The following is an 18,757-nucleotide window of genomic DNA, read 5'->3' as shown; positions in this document are numbered from 1 at the left end:
TCAACAAGTCACAAGGGCAAACACTCAGGGCTTGAGGCGTAGATCTTAGGACCAGCTGCTACAAGCATGGCAGAGGTGTCACTATCACTGGTGACACCCAGAGAGGTGGCGAGGGAGATTGTAATGCAGTGCGCGCAGATAAGCAGCGCAATGGTAAAAAGGAGGCATGGTTTCATAGGTAGGGGCGTGGCCTGGTGGCCTGAATCTACATTTTGTTGCTCCGGGTGTCCCGGGGGTTGGGGGCTGCACCGGAGACTAGTGTGTGAGCGGTGCTGGCTCCTGCACAGTGACATGGCATGGCCACTAGAGATGTGCACCGGAAATTTTTCGGGTTTTGTGTTTTGGTTTTGGGTTCGGTTCCGCGGCCGTGTTTTGGGTTCGAACGCGTTTTGGCTAAACCTCACCGAATTTTTTTTGTCGGATTCGGGTGTGTTTTGGATTCGGGTGTTTTTTTCAAAAAACCCTAAAAAACAGCTTAAATCATAGAATTTGGGAGTCATTTTGATCCCAAAGTATTATTAACCTCAATAACCATAATTTCCACTCATTTTCAGTCTATTCTTAACACCTCACACCTCACAATATTATTTTTAGTCCTAAAATTTGCACCGAGGTCGCTGGATGACTAAGCTCAGTGACCCAAGTGGCCGACACAAACACCTGGCCCATCTAGGAGTGGCACTGCAGTGTCACGCATGATGGCCCTTCCAAAAAACACTCCCCAAACAGCACATGACGCAAAGAAAAAAAGAGGCGCAATGAGGTAGCTGTGTGACTAAGCTCAGCGACCCAAGTGGCCGACACAAACACCTGGCCCATCTAGGAGTGGCACTGCAGTGTCACGCAGGATGGCCCTTCCAAAAAACACTCCCCAAACAGCACATGACGCAAAGAAAAAAAGAGGTGCAATGAGGTAGCTGTGTGACTAAGCTCAGCGACCCAAGTGGCCGACACAAACACCTGGCCCATCTAGGAGTGGCACTGCAGTGTCACGCAGGATGGCCCTTCCAAAAACACTCCCCAAACAGCACATGACGCAAAGAAAAAAAGAGGCGCAATGAGGTAGCTGTGTGACTAAGCTCAGCGACCCAAGTGGCCGACACAAACACCTGGCCCATCTAGGAGTGGCACTGCAGTGTCACGCAGGATGGCCCTTCCAAAAAACACTCCCCAAACAGCACATGACGCAAAGAAAAAAAGAGGCGCAATGAGGTAGCTGTGTGACTAAGCTCAGCGACCCAAGTGGACGACACAAACACCTGGCCCATCTAGGAGTGTCACTGCAGTGTCACGCAGGATGGCCCTTCCAAAAAACACTCCCCAAACAGCACATGACGCAAAGAAAAAAAGAGGCGCAATGAGGTAGCTGTGTGACTAAGCTCAGCGACCCAAGTGGCCGACACAAACACCTGGCCCATCTAGGAGTGGCACTGCAGTGTCACGCAGGATGGCCCTTCCAAAAAACACTCCCCAAACAGCACATGACGCAAAGAAAAAAAGAGGCGCAATGAGGTAGCTGTGTGACTAAGCTCAGCGACCCAAGTGGACGACACAAACACCTGGCCCATCTAGGAGTGTCACTGCAGTGTCACGCAGGATGGCCCTTCCAAAAAACACTCCCCAAACAGCACATGACGCAAAGAAAAAAAGAGGCGCAATGAGGTAGCTGTGTGACTAAGCTCAGCGACCCAAGTGGCCGACACAAACACCTGGCCCATCTAGGAGTGGCACTGCAGTGTCACGCAGGATGGCCCTTCCAAAAAACACTCCCCAAACAGCACATGACGCAAAGAAAAATAAAAGAAAAAAGAGGTGCAAGGTGGAATTGCCTTGGGCCCTCCCACCCACCCTTATGTTGTATAAACAGGACATGCACACTTTAACCAACCCATCATTTCAGTGACAGGGTCTGCCACACGACTGTGACTGAAATGACGGGTTGGTTTGGACCCCCACCAAAAAAGAAGCAATTAATCTCTCCTTGCACAAACTGGCTCTATAGAGGCAAGATGTCCACCTCATCATCATCCTCCGATTCATCACCGTGTACATCCCCCTCCTCACAGATTATCAATTCGTCCCCACTGGAATCCACCATCTCAGCTTCCTGTGTACTTTGTGGAGGCAATTGCTGCTGGTCAATGTCTCCACGGAGAAATTGATTATAATTCATTTTAATGAACATCATCTTCTCCACATTTTCTGGAAGTAACCTCGTACGCCGATTGCTGACAAGGTGAGCGGCGGCACTAAACACTCTTTCGGAGTACACACTTGTGGGAGGGCAACTTAGGTAGAATAAAGCCAGTTTGTGCAAGGGCCTCCAAATTGCCTCTTTTTCCTGCCAGTATACGTACGGACTGTCTGACATGCCTACTTGGATGCGGTCACTCATATAATCCTCCACCATTCTTTCAATGGTGAGAGAATCATATGCAGTGACAGTAGACGACATGTCCGTAATCGTTGGCAGGTCCTTCAGTCCGGACCAGATGTCAGCATCAGCAGTCGCTCCAGACTGCCCTGCATCACCGCCAGCGGGTGGGCTCGGAATTCTGAGCCTTTTCCTCGCACCCCCAATTGCGGGAGAATGTGAAGGAGGAGCTGTTGACCGATCAAGTTCCGCTTGACTTGATAATTTTCTCACCAGCAGGTCTTTGAACCCCTGCAGACTTGTGTCTGCCGGAAAGAGAGATACAACGTAGGTTTTAAATCTAGGATCGAGCACGGTGGCCAAAATGTAGTGCTCTGATTTCAACAGATTGACCACCCGTGAATCCTGGTTAAGCGAATGAAGGGCTCCATCCACAAGTCCCACATGCCTAGCGGAATCGCTCTGTCTTAGCTCCTCCTTCAATGTCTCCAGCTTCTTCTGCAAAAGCCTGATGACGGGAATGACCTGACTCAGGCTGGCAGTGTCTGAACTGACTTCACGTGTGGCAAGTTCAAAAGGTTGCAGAACCTTGCACAACGTTGAAATCATTCTCCACTGCGCTTGAGACAGGTGCATTCCACCTCCTATATCGTGGTCAGATGTATAGGCTTGAATGGCCTTTTGCTGCTCCTCCATCCTCTGAAGCATATAGAGGGTTGAATTCCACCTCGTTACCACTTCTTGCTTCAGATGATGGCAGGGCAGGTTCAGGCGTTTTTGGTGTTGCTCCAGTCTTCTGTACGTGGTGCCTGTACGCCGAAAGTGTCCCGCAATTCTTGTGGCCACCGACAGCATCTCTTGCACGCCCCTGTCGTTTTTTAAATAATTCTGCACCACCAAATTCAAGGTATGTGCAAAACATGGGACGTGCTGGAATTTGCCCAGATATAATGCACGCACAATATTGCTGGCGTTGTCCGATGCCACAAATCCACAGGAGAGTCCAATTGGGGTAAGCCATTCTGTGATGATCTTCCTTAGTTGCCGTAAGAGGTTTTCAGCTGTGTGCGTATTCTGGAAAGCGGTGATACAAAGCGTAGCCTGCCTAGGAAAGAGTTGGCGTTTGCGAGATGCTGCTACTGGTGCCGCCGCTGCTGTTCTTGCGGCGGGAGTCAATACATCTACCCAGTGGGCTGTCACAGTCATATAGTCCTGAGTCTGCCCTGCTCCACTTGTCCACATGTCCGTGGTTAAGTGGACATTGGGTACAACTGCATTTTTTAGGACACTGGTGAGTCTTTTTCTGAGGTCTGTGTACATTTTCGGTATCGCCTGCCTAGAGAAATGGAACCTAGATGGTATTTGGTACCGGGGACACAGTACCTCAATCAAGTCTATAGTTGGCTCTGAAGTAATGATGGATACCGGAACCACGTTTCTCACTGCCCAGGATGCCAAGGCCTCAGTTATCCGCTTTGCAGCAGGATGACTGCTGTGATATTTCATCTTCCTTGCAAAGGACTGTTGGACAGTCAATTGCTTGGTGGAAGTAGTAAAAGTGGTCTTACGACTTCCCCTCTGGGATGACCATCGACTCCCAGCAGCAACAACAGCAGCGCCAGCAGCAGTAGGCGTTACACTCAAGGATGCATCGGAGGAATCCCAGGCAGGAGAGAACTCGTCAGAATTGCCAGTGACATGGCCTGCAGGACTATTGGCATTCCTGGGGAAGGAGGAAATTGACACTGAGGGAGTTGGTGGGGTGGTTTGCGTGAGCTTGGTTACAAGAGGAAGGGATTTACTGGTCAGTGGACTGCTTCCGCTGTCGCCCAAAGTTTTTGAACTTGTCACTGACTTATGATGAATGCGCTGCAGGTGACGTATAAGGGAGGATGTTCCGAGGTGGTTAACGTCCTTACCCCTACTTATTACAGCTTGACAAAGGCAACACACGGCTTGACACCTGTTGTCCGCATTTCTGTTGAAATACTTCCACACCGAAGAGCTGATTTTTTTGGTATTTTCACCAGGCATGTCAATGGCCATATTCCTCCCACGGACAACAGGTGTCTCGCCGGGTGCCTGACTTAAACAAACCACCTCACCATCAGAATCCTCCTTGTCAATTTCCTCCCCAGCGCCAGCAACACCCATATCCTCCTCATCCTGGTGTACTTCAACACTGACATCTTCAATCTGACTATCAGGAACTGGACTGCGGGTGCTCCTTCCAGCACTTGCAGGGGGCGTGCAAATGGTGGAAGGTGCATGCTCTTCACGTCCAGTGTTGGGAAGGTCAGGCATCGCAACCGACACAATTGGACTCTCCTTGTGGATTTGTGATTTTGAAGAACGCACAGTTCTTTGCTGTGCTTTTGCCAGCTTAAGTCTTTTCATTTTTCTAGCGAGAGGCTGAGTGCTTCCATCCTCATGTGAAGCTGAACCACTAGCCATGAACATAGGCCAGGGCCTCAGCCGTTCCTTGCCACTCCGTGTGGTAAATGGCATATTGGCAAGTTTATGCTTCTCCTCCGACGATTTTTATTTAGATTTTTGAGTCCTTTTTTTACTGATCTTTTGTGTTTTGGATTTTACATGCTCTGTACTATGACATTGGGCATCGGCCTTGGCAGACGACGTTGATGGAATTTCATCGTCTCGGCCATGACTAGTGGCAGCAGCTTCAGCACGAGGTGGAAGTGGATCTTGATCTTTCCCTATTTTTGGAACCTCAACATTTTTGTTCTCCATATTTTAATAGGCACAACTAAAAGGCACCTCAGGTAAACAATGGAGATGGATGGATACTAGTATACTTATGGATGACGAGTGACTGACGACACAGAGGTAGCTACAGCCGTGGACTACCGTACTGCGTCTGCTAGTATAGAGATGATAATTAATGATATAAAAAAATATATATATAACTACTGTAGGTATATATAATATAATGACGGACCTGGTGGACACTGTCAGCAGACTGCTAAACTACTAGTATGAAGAAGATAGAAAAAAACTTGCACCACAGGTAGGTAGGTATACAATTATGGACGAGCACTGACGACACAGAGATAGCCACAGCCGTGGCCTACCGTACTGCGTCTGCTAGTATAGAGATGATAATTAATGATATAAAAAAAAATATATATAACTACTGTAGGTATATATAATATAATGATGGACCTGGTGGACACTGTCAGCAGACTGCTAAACTACTAGTATGAAGAAGATAGAAAAAAAAACCCACCACAGTTAGGTATACAATTATGGACGAGTGACGACACAGAGGTAGGTACAGCCGTGCACTACCGTACTGCGTCTGCTAGTATAGATAATATACTAAATATATTACTACTGTAGGTATATAATATAATGACGGACCTGGTGGACACTGTCAGCAGACTCCTAAACTACTAGTATGAAGAAGATAGAAAAAAAAACCCCACCACAGGTAGGTATACAATTATGGACGAGCACTGACGACACAGAGGTAGGTACAGCCGTGGACTACCGTACTGCGTCTGCTAGTATAGATAATATAATAAATATATTACTACTGTAGGTATATAATATAATGACGGACCTGGTGGACACTGTCAGCAGACTGCTAAACTACTAGTATGAAGAAGATAAAAAAAAAACCCCACCACAGGTAGGTAGGTATACAATTATGGACGAGCACTGACGACACAGAGATAGCCACAGCCGTGGACTACCGTACTGCGTCTGCTAGTATAGATAATATAATAAATATATTACTACTGTAGGTATATAATATAATGATGGACCTGGTGGACACTGTCAGTAGACTCCTAAACTACTAGTATGAAGAAGATAGAAAAAAAAAAACCACCACAGGTAGGTAGGTATACAATTATGGACGAGCACTGACGACACAGAGATAGCCACAGCCGTGGACTACCGTACTGCGTCTGCTAATATAGAGATGATAAAGATGAAAAAAAAAATATAACACTACTGCAGATAAATATTTATATAATATATGTATGACGGACCTGCTGGACACTGTCAGCAGAATGCGTTTATAGAATAAAAAAAAAACACCACAGGAGTGTTTAACTTTTTCAGGCAGACAATATACTGGTGGTCACACTGGCAGCAAAAGTGTGCACTGTACTCCTGCTATAACTGCTCCCCAGTCTCCCCCACAATTAAGCTGTGTGAGCAGTGAGCACTCAGCACAGTCAGATATACATAGATGATATATCATGCAGCACACTGAGGCTGAGCACAGATATGGTATGTGTATCGTTTTTTTTCAGGCAGAGAACGGATTATAAATAATAAAACTGGTGGTCACTATCAGCAAAACTCTGCACTACTGAGTACTCCTGACAAGTTCAACTGCTCCCCAAATTAGTAGTAAATCAAATGTCACTCGTCTCTATCTTCTAATCTAAACGGAGAGGACGCCAGCCACGTCCTCTCCCTATCAATCTCAATGCACGTGTGAAAATGGCGGCGACGCGCGGCTCCTTATATAGAATCCAAGTCTCGTGAGAATCCGACAGCGGGATGATGACGTTCGGGCGCGCTCGGGTTAACCGAGCAAGGCGGGAGGATCCGAGTCTGCTCGGACCCGTGCAAAAAAGGGTGAAGTTCGGGCGGGTTCGGATTCCGAGGAACCGAACCCGCTCATCTCTTATGGCCACCCAGCATGACGCCTCCCTTCTTGACCATGCTGTAATTGCAGTCGCACTGCAGTTCAGCGTGATCATAAAAAATGGTGTAGCCTCCTGCTGGTGCAGACTGTATGTGCGCGCAGGAAGCCGCCACCATTTTTGTGATCACAGCGGCTGAATGTGATGTCATACAGCCGCTGTGACCACGCCCCCTGTGTCTCCTCCATTGCAGACCCCATTTTGAAGCCTTGCCCCCGCACCGCTCCATCCCTGACTTGGAAATGGAGTGTTGCTGACCCCCCTCTCCCCCCCTGCCCCGATTGACAGGCAGAGGCGATCGCATTCTCTGCGGGGTGCCGCAGAAAATGCAGGCACATGCGTATGCTCTTAGCAATTTTTGCAGTTGGATCACTTATTGTGATTGCAATCCAACCTGAATCAGGCCCTATTACCTATCACAATGCGCTGCGGGCAGTACAAAATTGGTTTAATATAGGAGAAAAACCCCCAGACCTGTGCTCCTTAACTGTACCTGGTGGCTAGTGGAGCGGCTGCCCAGTAATCAGTGTCCACGCCAGTGCGCACACGGTCCACCCCCTACGGCCACGCTCCCCTTCATCAGCGGCCTCGTGATCCGGAAGGGCGGTGTGTGTGTGACTGACCTTAGGAAGAAACCGGAGCCTCCGCTGCAGTGACCCAGCAACCAGGGCACGGGAGTATACAGCGCCGCTGGGAGTGATGAAGCTGCAGTAAAGATGTCTATTAGACCTAGCCTGCTGCAGCCCTTGTAGATTCTCATAAAACAAGTTCTTCTTTTCTTGTCAAAATGAATAGCTAAGAATAGGCTGCCTGAGGCAGGCCCCTGTTAAGTGGCCTGCTACTGAAGGCACCAACTACAAACTGAGCTCCCTGTTCATGGAAGCGGAGTTATAGAGGAGGATGCACTGAGCATCTTGGGAACAGTCAAAAGCTTTGAGCCGGTTGGTGCCTCAGATCAAGATCCTACTCTACACCCCAATGTGAATCCTTGTGGAGTCCTGTGTACCCCACAGAAGAAATTAATGTGTCACACCCATTGGCAGCAACCTTAGAATAGCTGCTGATGGGCACAATTGAGAAAGGAAGGGGGGGGGGGACATTTGAATCCAGCACATAGATGCAATTCAAATATGTAATTTGTACCTTCCTATTTTAAAATATAATGGATGAACTTCACCCTGTGAGAACAATCTTCATGATCAAGAGATCTCATATGCAAAATAAGTATGAGTTGGGATAGGGCTGGGGAGGGTGGCTGCTCGGCCCCTCCCCCGTCAAGTTAAGGAGATTCAACTGAGGAAGCACAAGGGAACTCTCGTCTGGGGACAACAACTGCAGGGAGACCACATCTTTTCAGATGAACATGGGAGGGCAGAAGGCTGCCTAATACTGAAGCACCATCAAATATCAAACCATATGCAACAACTAGTACAAGCATTCCTGGGGGAAGGTCTGCAGCAGACGGATTTGCATACGGTGATGTCATCCAAGCAGTGGGCCAAAGTTGGCTGGAACCCTCATTTGCATATGAAAAGAGAAAAGGGGCATGCAGGGCATGGCGGCCTTTTGCGGTGCTTGGATGACCCCTAGTTCGCATTAAACACCCCCACCCTCCTTTGGTGTTGGGCTCATGTTGGCTATGCCCCAGCCCCTGAAGCATTCAAGCTGATTTCTTGCAGCAGCTGGGCACTGTAACAGCTCCAGAGCTGCTCTGTAAGGCAACTAAAAGGGTGTGGGCCCTGCAGCACTACCTGTAGTTCGCATTGTGTGTTGGAAGGCACAAAGTAAGCAGACGGGAGAAGTCAGGATAGTGCGCAAGGGCATAGAAGGCAGTGGCTCCAGAAAAGAGAAGTGGAAACAGACAGCAAACTAGGCTGGAGAGAGACCTGAGACAAAGAGATCTGAATTATACGAGAGCCGACCAGGGGAAACACAAATTATGCAATCAAGTTTCCCACATTTGGGGAAATCGCAGGAGCAGCACACCCAGAGTGCAATGGGTGAGCCTAGCCCTGGGAGAAGCACCTTCATGATCATAGTATCTCACCTGGCAGGTAAGTAGGAGTTGGGCTAGAGCTGGGGAGGGTCACTGCTCGGGCACCCCCCTGTCAAGTGAAGGAGATCCAACTGAGGCAGCACAAGGGAACTCTCGAAAGAAGAACAAGGCTAGAGGAATATATGAGACAAAGAAATCTGACTTTTACCAGAGCTGACCAGAGGAAAACACAAACACAGTCCCCCACTACCACAAAAAATGCAGGCGAGTTTCCCACATTTGGGGAAATCACAGGGGTCAGCATACCCAGAATGCAATGAATGAACCTCACCCTGGGTGAACAATCTTCATGACCATGGTGTCTCCTATGCAAAATAAGTATGATTTGGGATAGGGCTGGGAGGGCCGCTGCTCAGGCACATCTCTGTCAAGTAAAGGAGATTCAACTGAGGCAGCACAAGGGAACTCTCATCTGGGGACAACAACTGCAGGGAGAACACATATTTTCAGATGAACATGGGAGGGCAGAAGGCTGCCTAAAACTGAAGCACCCCCAAACAACAAACCAAATGCAACAACTAGTGCAAGCATTCCTGGGGGAAGGCCTGCCGCAGATGGATTTGCATATGGTGATGTCATCCAAGCAGTGGGTCAAAGTTGGCTTCAACCCTCATCTGCATATGAAAAGAGAAAAGGGGCGTGCAGGGCATGGCGGCCTTTTGCGGTGCTTGGATGACCCCTAGTTCGCATTAAACACCCCCACCCACCTTTGGTGTGGGGCTCATGTTGGCCATGCCCCATCCCCTGAAGCATTCAAGCTGATTTCTTGCAGCAGCTGGGCACTGTAACAGCTCCAGAGCTGCTCTGTAAGGCAAGTAAAAGATTGTGTGGGCCCTGCAGCACTACCTGTAGTTTGCATTGTGCATTGGAAGGCACAAAGTAAGCAGACGGGAGGAGAAGTCAGGATAGTGCACAAGGGTATAGAAGGGAGGGGCTCAAGATAAAAGAAGTGGAAACAGACAGCAAACTAGGCTGGAGAAAGACCTGAGACAAAGAGATCTGAATTATACGAGAGCCGACCAGAGGAAACACAAATTATGCAGTCAAGTGTCCCACATTTGGGGAAATCGTAGGAGCAGCACACCCAGAGTGCAATGGGTGAGCCTTGCCCTGGGAGAAGCAACTTCCTGATCATAGTATCTCACCTGGCAGGTAAGTAGGAGTTGGGCTAGAGCTGGGGAGGGTCGCTTCTCGGGCACCCCCCTGTCAAGTGAAGGAGATCCAACTGAGGCAGCACAAAGAAACTCTCGAAAGAAGAACAAGGCTAGAGGAAGATCTGAGACAAAGAAATCTGACTTTTACCAGAGCTGACCAGAGGAAAGCACAAACACAGTCCCCCACTACCACAAATAATGCAGTCGAGTTTCCCACATTTGGGGAAATCACAGGGGTCAGCATACCCAGAATGCAATGAATGAACCTTACCCTGGGAGAACAATCTTCATGACCATGGTAACTCCTATGCAAAATAAGTATGATTTGGGATAGGGCTGGGGAGGGCCGCTGCTCAGGCACATCTCTGTCAAGTAAAGGAGATTCAACTGAGGCAGCACAAGGGAACTCTCATCTGGGTACAACAACTGCAGGGAGAACACATATTTTCAGATGAACATGGGAGGGCAGAAGGCTGCCTAATACTGAAGCATCCCCAAACAACAAACCAAATGCAACAACTAGTAAAAGCATTCCAGGGTGAAGGTCTGCAGAAGACGGATTTGCATACGGTGATGTCATCCAAGCAGTGGGCCAAAGTTGGCTGGAACCCTCATCTGCATATAAAAAGAGAAAAGGGTTATGCAGGGCATGGCGGCCTTTTGCGGCACTTGGATGACCCCTAGTTTGCATTAAACACCTCCACCCTCCTTCGGTGTGGGGCTCATGTTGGCTATGCCCCAGCCCCTGAAGCATTCAAGCTGATTTCTTGCAGCAGCTGGGCACTGTAACAGCTCCAGAGCTGCTCTGTAAGGCAAGTAAAAGGGTGTGGGCCCTGCAGCACTACCTATAGTTCGCATTGTGCGTTGGAAGGCACAAAGTAAGCAGAAAGGAGGAGAAGTCAGGATAGTGCGCAAGGGCATAGAAGGGAGCGGCTCAAGAAAAGAGAAGTGGAAACAGACAGCAAACTAGGCTGGAGAGAGACCTGAGACAAAGAGATCTGAATTATACGAGAGCCGACCAGGGGAAACACAAATTATGCAGTCAAGTTTCCCACATTTGGGGAAATCGCAGGAGCAGCACACCCAGAGTGCAATGGGTGAGCCTTGCCCTGGGAGAAGCACCTTCATGATCATAGTATCTCACCTGGCAGGTAAGTAGGAGTTGGGCGAGAGCTGGGGAGGGTCGCTGCTCGGGTACTTCCCTGTAAAGTGAAGGAGATCCAACTGAGGCAGCACAAGGGAACTCTCGAAAGAAGAACAAGGCTAGAGGAAAATCTGAGACAAAGAAATCTGAGTTTTACCAGAGCTGACCAGAGGAAAGCACAAACACAGTCCCCCACTACCACAAATAATGCAGTTGAGTTTCCCACATTTGGGTAAATCACAGGGGTCAGCATACCCAAAATGCAATGAATGAACCTCACCCTGGGAGAACAATCTTCATGACCATGGTATCTCCTATGCAAAATAAGTATGATTTGGGATAGGGCTGGGGAGGGCCGCTGCTCATGCACATCTCTGTCAAGTAAAGGAGATTCAACTGAGGCAGCACAAGGGAACTCTCATCTGGGGACAACAACTGCAGGGAGAACACATTTTTTCAGATGAACATGGGAGGGCAGAAGGCTGCCTAATACTGAAGCACCCCCAAACAACAAACCAAATGCAACAACTAGTACAAGCATTCCTGGGGGAAGTTCTGCAGAAGACGGATTTGCATACGGTGATGTCATCCAAGCAGTGGGCCAAAGTTGGCTGGAACCCTCATCTGCATATGAAAAGAGAAAAGGGGTGTGCAGGGCATGGCGGCCTTTTGCGGCGCTTGGATGACCCTTAGTTCGCATTAAACACCCCCACCCTCCTTCGGTGTGGGGCTCATGTTGGCCATGCCCCATCCCCTGAAGCATTCAAGCTGATTTCTTGCAGCAGCTTGGCACTGTAACAGCTCCAGAGCTGCTCTGTAAGGCAAGTAAAAGGGTGTGGGCCCTGCAGCACTACCTGTAGTTTGCATTGTGCATTGGAAGGCACAAAGTAAGCAGACAGGAGGAGAAGTCAGGATAGTGCACAAGGGTATAAAAGCGAGTTTCCCACATTTGGGAAAATCACAGGGGTCAGCATACCCAGAATGCAATGAATGAACCTCACCCTGGGAGAACAATCTTCATGACCATGGTATCTCCTATGCAAAATAAGTATGATTTGGGATAGGGCTGGGGAGGGCCGCTGCTCAGGCACATCTCTGTCAAGTAAAGGAGATTCAACTGAGGCAGCACAAGGGAACTCTCATCTGGGGACAACAACTGCAGGGAGAACACATATTTTCAGATGAAAATCTTGGTCATGCTCTGGTTTCTCTTCAGAACGAACAAATCTTTCGCCTTTTACTAAAGATTTCTGTGGAGAGGAGCAAAACCGAGTTTTATCTCAATCTTTGCATGCCCCATATTATTGGGGTTTCTTTTATCAGTTTAAAGACAGAACGAGTGTGCTTTCTTGTTAGCTTTAATGTAAGCTCATTTGCATAGAAATGACAGTAAATGTTTGTTTCTTTTCAAACAGAACTTTCTTGACCATGCTACTTGCTTGAAAGATCTGGGAGCACATGGAATACAGTACAAACCATGCTTATAGCAAGGAGAAGCCAGGTGAGAAATCTGCTTTCTTTCAAGTTGGGCGCTCACTTTGATCTGAATGAGGACTGCTGGCACAGCATTTAGGCGACAGGTGGAATCTTGGTCATGCTCTGGTTTCTCTTCAGAACGAACAAATCTTTCGCCTTTTATTAAAGATTTCTGTGGAGAGGAGCAAAACTGAGTTTTATCTCAATTTTTGCATGCCCCATATTATTGGGGTTTCTTTTATCAGTTTAAAGACAGAACGAGTGTGCTTTCTTGTTAGCTTTAATGTAAGTTTATTTGCATAACAATGACTATAAATGTCTGTTTCTTTTCAAGCAGAACTTTCTTGACCATACTAATTGCTTGAAAGATCTGGGAGCACATGGAAAAGAGTACAAACCATGTTTATAGCAAGGGGAAGCCTGGTGAGAAATCTGCTTTCTTTCATTCAAATTGGGTGCTCACTTTGATCTGAATGAGAACTGCTGGCATGGCACTCAGGCGACAGGTGGAATCTTGGTCATGCTCTGGTTTCTCTTCAGAACTAACAAATATTTCGCCTTTTATTAAAGATTTCCGTGGAGAGGAGCAAAACTGAGTTTTATCTCAATTTTTGCATGCCCCATATTATTGGGGTTTCTTTTATCAGTTTAAAGACAGAACGAGTGTGCTTTCTTGTTAGCTTTAATGTAAGTTTATTTGCATAACAATGACAGTAAATGTTTGTTTCTTTTCAAACAGAACTTTCTTGACCATGCTACTTGCTTGAAAGATCTGGGAGCACATGGAAAACAGTACAAACCATGCAGTATCACAAGAGCCTTTATTTGATCTTTCATGAAGATAGAGCAGAATTGAGGACACGTCAACAATTTCTGCCGAAGGTGGTTCATCTTTCCACATGGTGCCTTTGGCCACTGACACCTTCGTTGAGTCAAAGTCTCTGGCTGTGGTCAGAACTTTGAAAATTTATGTCACCAGAACGGTTCAGATTAGGAAAACAGAGGCTCTGTTTGTCCTGTATGCTCCCATCAGGATTGGGTGTCCTGCTTCCATGTAGACCATTATGCGCTGGATCTGTGGTAAGATTCAGCATGCTCGTTCCACGGCAGGATTGCCGTTACTGAAGTAGGTGAAGACCCATTCTACTAGAAAGGTGGGTTCATCCTTGGCAGCTGGTCGGGGAGTCTCGGCATTGCAACTTTGCCGAGCAGCTATTTAGTAAACACTTTTGCTAAGTTTTACAAGTTTGATACCTTGGCTGATGATAACCTTAAGTTGGGTCATTCGGTGCTGCAGAGTCGTACGCACTCTCCCACCCGTTCAAGAGCTTTGGTATAACCCCATGGTTCTTAATGTGACCCCAGCATCCTCTAGGTCGTATGAGAAAATAGGATTTTAATACCTACCGGTAAATCCTTTTCTCTTAGTCTGTAGAGGATGCTGGGCACCCGTCCCAGTCCATACTGTGTCTGCAGTTATTACTTGTGGTTATACACATGTTGTGTTATGGTTCTGGTCAGCTTTTTGCTGCAATTGTTCATGCCGTTGGCTTGTGTTCTGTTGAATGCCACTTTCTGCGGCATGCTTAAGGTGTGAGCTGGTAAGATGCTCACCTTAGTTTAACAATAAATCCTTTCCTCGAAATGTCCGTCTCCCTGGGCACAGTTCCTATAACTGGAGTCTGGAGGAGGGGCATAGAGGGAGGAGCCAGTTCACACCCTTTGAAAGTCTTAAAGTGCCCATGTCTCTTGCGGATCCCGTCTATACCCCATGGTTCTTAATGTGACCCCAGCATCCTCTACGGACTAAGAGAAAAGAATGCCCTTGCGCACTATCCTGACTTCTCCTCCCGTCTGCTTACTTTGTGCCTTCCAACGCACAATGCAAACTACAGGTGGTGCTGCAGGGCCCACACCCTTTTACTTGCCTTACAGAACAGCTCTGGAGCTGTTACAGTGCCCAGCTGCTGCAAGAAATCAGCTTGAATGCTTCAGGGGATGGGGCATGGCCAACATGAGCCCCACACCAAAGGAGGGTGGGGGTGTTTAATGTGAACTAGGGGTCATCCAAGCACTGCAAAAGGCCGCCATGCCCTGCATGCCCTTTTTCTCTTTTCATATGCAGATGAGGGTTCCAGTCAACTTTGGCCCACTGCTTGGATAACATCACCGTATGCAAATCCGTCTGCTGCAGACCTTCCCCCAGGAATGCTTGTACTAGTTGTTGCATATGGTGCTTCAGTATTAGGCAGCCTTCCGCCCTCCCATGTTCATCTGAAAAGATGTGGTCTCCCTGCAGTTGTTGTCCCCAGACGAGAGTTCCCTTGTGCTTCCTCAGTTGAATCTCCTTAACTTGACGGGGGAGGGGCTGCCCGAGCAGCCACCCTCCCCAGCCCTATCCCAACTCATCCTTATTTTGCATATGAGATCTCTTGATCATGAAGATTGTTCTCACAGGGTGAGGTTCATCCATTATATTTTAAAATAGGAAGGTACAAATTACATATTTGAATTGCATCTATGTGCTGGATTCAAATGTCCCCCCCCCCCCTTCCTTTCTCAATTGTGCCCGTCAGCAGCTATTCTAAGGTTGCTGCCAATGGGTGTGACATATTAATTTCTTCTGTGGGGTACACTGGACTCCACAAGGATTCACATTGGGGTGTAGAGTAGGATCTTGATCTGAGGCACCAACCGGCTCAAAGCTTTTGACTGTTCCCAAGAAGCTCAGTGCATTCTCCTCTATAACCCCGCTTCCATGAACAGGGAGCTCAGTTTGTAGTTGGTGCCTTCAGTAGCAGGCCGCTTAACAGGGGCCTGCCTCAGGCAGCCTATTCTTAGCTATTAATTTTGACAAGAAAAGAAGAACTTGTTTTATGAGAATCTACAAGGGCTGCAGCAGGCTAGGTCTAATAGACATCTTTACTGCAGCTTCATCACTCCCAGCGGCGCTGTATACTCCCGTGCCCTGGTTGCTGGGTCACTGCAGCGGAGGCTCCGGTTTCATCCTAAGGTCAGTCACACACACACCACCCTTCCGGATCACGAGGCCGCTGATGAAGGGGAGCGAGGCCGTAGGGGGTGGGCCGTGTGCGCACTGCGGTGGATACTGATTACTGGGCAGCCGCTCCACTAGCCACCAGGTACAGTTAAGGAGCACAGGTCTGGGGGTTTTTCTCCTATATTAACCCAATTTTGTACTGCCCGCAGCGCATTGTGATAGGTAATAGGGCCTGATTCAGGTTGGATTGCAATCACAATAAGCGATCCAACTGCAAAAATTGCTAAGAGCATACGCATGTGCCTGCATTTTCTGCGGCACCCCGCAGAGAATGTGATCGCCTCTGCCTGTCAATCGGGGCGGGGAAGGGGGGGAGAGGTGGGTCAGCAACACTCCATTTCCAAGTCAGAGATGGAGCGGTGCGGGGGCAAGGCTTCAAAATGGGGTCTGCAACAGAGGAGACACAGGAGGCATGGTCACAGCGGCTGTATGACATCACATTCAGCCGCTGTGATCACAAAAATGGTGGCGGCTTCCTGCGCGCACATACAGTCTGCCCCAGCAGGAGCCTACACCATTTTTTATGATCACGCTGAACTGCAGTGCGACTGCAATTACAGCATGGTCAAGAAGGGAGGCGTCATGCTGGGTGGCCATGCCCTGTCACTGTGCAGGAGCCAGCACCGCTCACACACTAGTCCCCGGGTGCAGCCCCCAACCCCCGGGACACCCGGAGCAACAAAATGTAGATTCAGGCCACCAGGCCACGCCCCTACCTATGAAACCATGCCTCCTTTTTACCATTGCGCTGCTTATCTGCGCGCACTGCATTACAATCTCCCTCGCCACCTCTCTGGGTGTCACCAGTGATAGTGACACCTCTGCCATGCTTGTAGCAGCTGGTCCTAAGATCTACGCCTCAAACCCTGAGTGTTTGCCCTTGTGACTTGTTGATCATCATAGCGAAGCAGATGCTTACAGAAAACTGCAGGGGCTTAGATTGAAAATAAAAAAATTGATGGGTATAAGGTAGAGAGGAGCAGGTTCGGTTCTCCGAGAACCGAATTCCCCACAAACTCCACGTGGTTTACACTGGTCCAAGGCAGGCTCGGTTGTTCCCGCCTGACTCGGAAAACCTGAACAAGGGAAAATGTCATCATCCCGCTGTCGGATTCTCGCGAGATTCGGATTCCATATAAAGAGCTGCGCGTTGCTGCCATTTTTACTCGTGCATTGAAGAGAGAGCGGAGAGGACGTGGCTATGTTCTCTCAGTGGAAATCTCAATATCAGTGCTCAGTATCAGTGGTTACTTATTGCTGCTCAGTAATACTAGTAGTGTGTCTCTCCTGCTCAGTGTCAGTTCTCAGTAGTATCCTCATCAGTGCTCAGTATCACTGCTCATTGTCTTGTGCTGCATTGTGGTGCTCAGCATACTACAGTACATTACTAATAGTCCAGTGCTGCATCTTGCTGCTCAGTGTCAGTTCTAGTATCCTCATCAGTGCTCACTATCACTGCTCATTGCATTGTGGTGTTCTGTATACTACAATAACATAGTAATATAGTAACATAGTTTTTGAGGTTGAATAGAGGCAAATTGCCCATCGTGTTCAACCTGTTTTAAGTTGTGATGATTCTACATACTTGCTGAATAATGTTTTATGACTAGTTAGCTACTATAACTCATGTTACCCCCGGATTAACCATGTTGATATTTTAAGTATTATAACCTTGGATAGCTTTTTCATTCAGAAATGTATCCATTCCTTTTTTAAATCCAATTACAGAGTCCGCCATTACCACCTTCCCTGGCAGGGAATTCCACATCCTGATTGCCCTAACAGTGAAGAATCCTTTCCTCCATTGCGTTCTGAACTTTCCTCCAGTCGCAGCGAGTGACCACGTGTTCTTTTAATAAATAATTCCTCTGATAACTCTTTGTTATGTATCTTTACATATTTGAAGATATTAATAATATCTCCTCTTAGGCACCTCTTTTCTAGTGTATAAATATTCAGCCTAGTAAGTCTTTCCTTATAGTCAAGTACTTTTAGGCCTTTAATCAATTTAGTCTTCAGGATCTCTTACACTTCCATGAGCAGCAGAGTAGTGCAATGGAAGCATGCTGGGCCCATACCCCAGAGGTCGATTGATCGAAACTATCCTCTGCTATGTGCATTTTTTTTTTTATAATTAAAGTAATCAAAAACTGGGATTGATATTTTGGCTCTTTTATTTTTACTTAAAGTACAATAACTTTTATCATTTTAATTTGTTTTAATAGTATATTGACAGCATTGTTTTCTTTAAAAAATCCACTTAATTTTCTTTACCCTATTACTGAAATGGTAATTGACAAAAACAAACTACATTGTCACCAGAAGAGCAATGCAAAATGTACAAGTGATATATGAAAATCATCTTCCATCTTGAATTTCAATGATGCATTGGGACAACAATTTGTGAGAAACATCTTCACCCATAAAGAAAGATTTTCTTAATTCCTTACCTGTGTGCTGATTAGATATCACCTTGTTTTCACATTAAACAGACTTCCCCATGAGGAAGCAGCAATGATGCAGTGACGTTTCCTGGTGTCAACCTGTATTATTTCAGTAGACATTGAAATGAGGATGCATCTTTGATGCCTTTCCAATGAAGCAAGTTTAATTCAGTAATAGGTGAAAAACCATTCCTACAAAGGTGTTAATCAGAGACTTGGCTTTGTGGACACTTTTCAGAGAGCAAATTTGTTAGCATAAACATAAAATCAGAAAATGAAGAGCTGTTTAATCACTCAATTGTACTTTTCTGCCAGCATAATTTTTTTTCTCTGCAACCCACTGCTAAATTGTGCTTCCTAGCTGTT

General features: G+C 47.3%; 9 non-coding genes and 1 pseudogene across 9 annotated transcripts; 3 read left to right on the top strand and 7 right to left on the bottom strand.

Moving 5' to 3' along the window:
• Window positions 1–8,955: 8,955 nt before the first annotated feature.
• On the bottom strand, window positions 8,956–9,118 carry LOC134989306 (U1 spliceosomal RNA). The gene has a single exon (XR_010194586.1). It is a non-coding gene; the product is annotated as a U1 spliceosomal RNA (small nuclear RNA).
• Window positions 9,119–9,270: 152 nt separating this feature from the next.
• On the bottom strand, window positions 9,271–9,434 carry LOC134989370 (U1 spliceosomal RNA). The gene has a single exon (XR_010194643.1). It is a non-coding gene; the product is annotated as a U1 spliceosomal RNA (small nuclear RNA).
• A 675-nt stretch (window positions 9,435–10,109) lies between these two features.
• Window positions 10,110–10,272, bottom strand: LOC134989307 (U1 spliceosomal RNA). The gene has a single exon (XR_010194587.1). It is a non-coding gene; the product is annotated as a U1 spliceosomal RNA (small nuclear RNA).
• Window positions 10,273–10,424: 152 nt separating this feature from the next.
• LOC134989350 (U1 spliceosomal RNA) lies at window positions 10,425–10,588 on the bottom strand. Its single transcript, XR_010194625.1, has one exon. It is a non-coding gene; the product is annotated as a U1 spliceosomal RNA (small nuclear RNA).
• A 674-nt stretch (window positions 10,589–11,262) lies between these two features.
• On the bottom strand, window positions 11,263–11,425 carry LOC134989379 (U1 spliceosomal RNA). Its single transcript, XR_010194651.1, has one exon. It is a non-coding gene; the product is annotated as a U1 spliceosomal RNA (small nuclear RNA).
• Window positions 11,426–11,577: 152 nt separating this feature from the next.
• LOC134989341 (U1 spliceosomal RNA) lies at window positions 11,578–11,741 on the bottom strand. The gene has a single exon (XR_010194616.1). It is a non-coding gene; the product is annotated as a U1 spliceosomal RNA (small nuclear RNA).
• A 593-nt stretch (window positions 11,742–12,334) lies between these two features.
• Window positions 12,335–12,462, bottom strand: LOC134989319 (U1 spliceosomal RNA; annotated as a pseudogene).
• A 144-nt stretch (window positions 12,463–12,606) lies between these two features.
• On the top strand, window positions 12,607–12,722 carry LOC134989330 (U5 spliceosomal RNA). The gene has a single exon (XR_010194606.1). It is a non-coding gene; the product is annotated as a U5 spliceosomal RNA (small nuclear RNA).
• A 282-nt stretch (window positions 12,723–13,004) lies between these two features.
• Window positions 13,005–13,120, top strand: LOC134989331 (U5 spliceosomal RNA). The gene has a single exon (XR_010194607.1). It is a non-coding gene; the product is annotated as a U5 spliceosomal RNA (small nuclear RNA).
• Window positions 13,121–13,406: 286 nt separating this feature from the next.
• On the top strand, window positions 13,407–13,522 carry LOC134989332 (U5 spliceosomal RNA). The gene has a single exon (XR_010194608.1). It is a non-coding gene; the product is annotated as a U5 spliceosomal RNA (small nuclear RNA).
• The last annotated feature ends 5,235 nt before the right edge of the window (window positions 13,523–18,757 follow it).

Source organism: Pseudophryne corroboree, unplaced genomic scaffold (assembly GCF_028390025.1).
Source record: "Pseudophryne corroboree isolate aPseCor3 unplaced genomic scaffold, aPseCor3.hap2 scaffold_1106, whole genome shotgun sequence".
Taxonomy (NCBI): Eukaryota; Metazoa; Chordata; class Amphibia; order Anura; family Myobatrachidae; genus Pseudophryne; species Pseudophryne corroboree.
The sequence above is the reverse complement of the archived record's forward strand: the minus strand, read 5'-3'. Positions and strand labels throughout refer to the sequence as shown.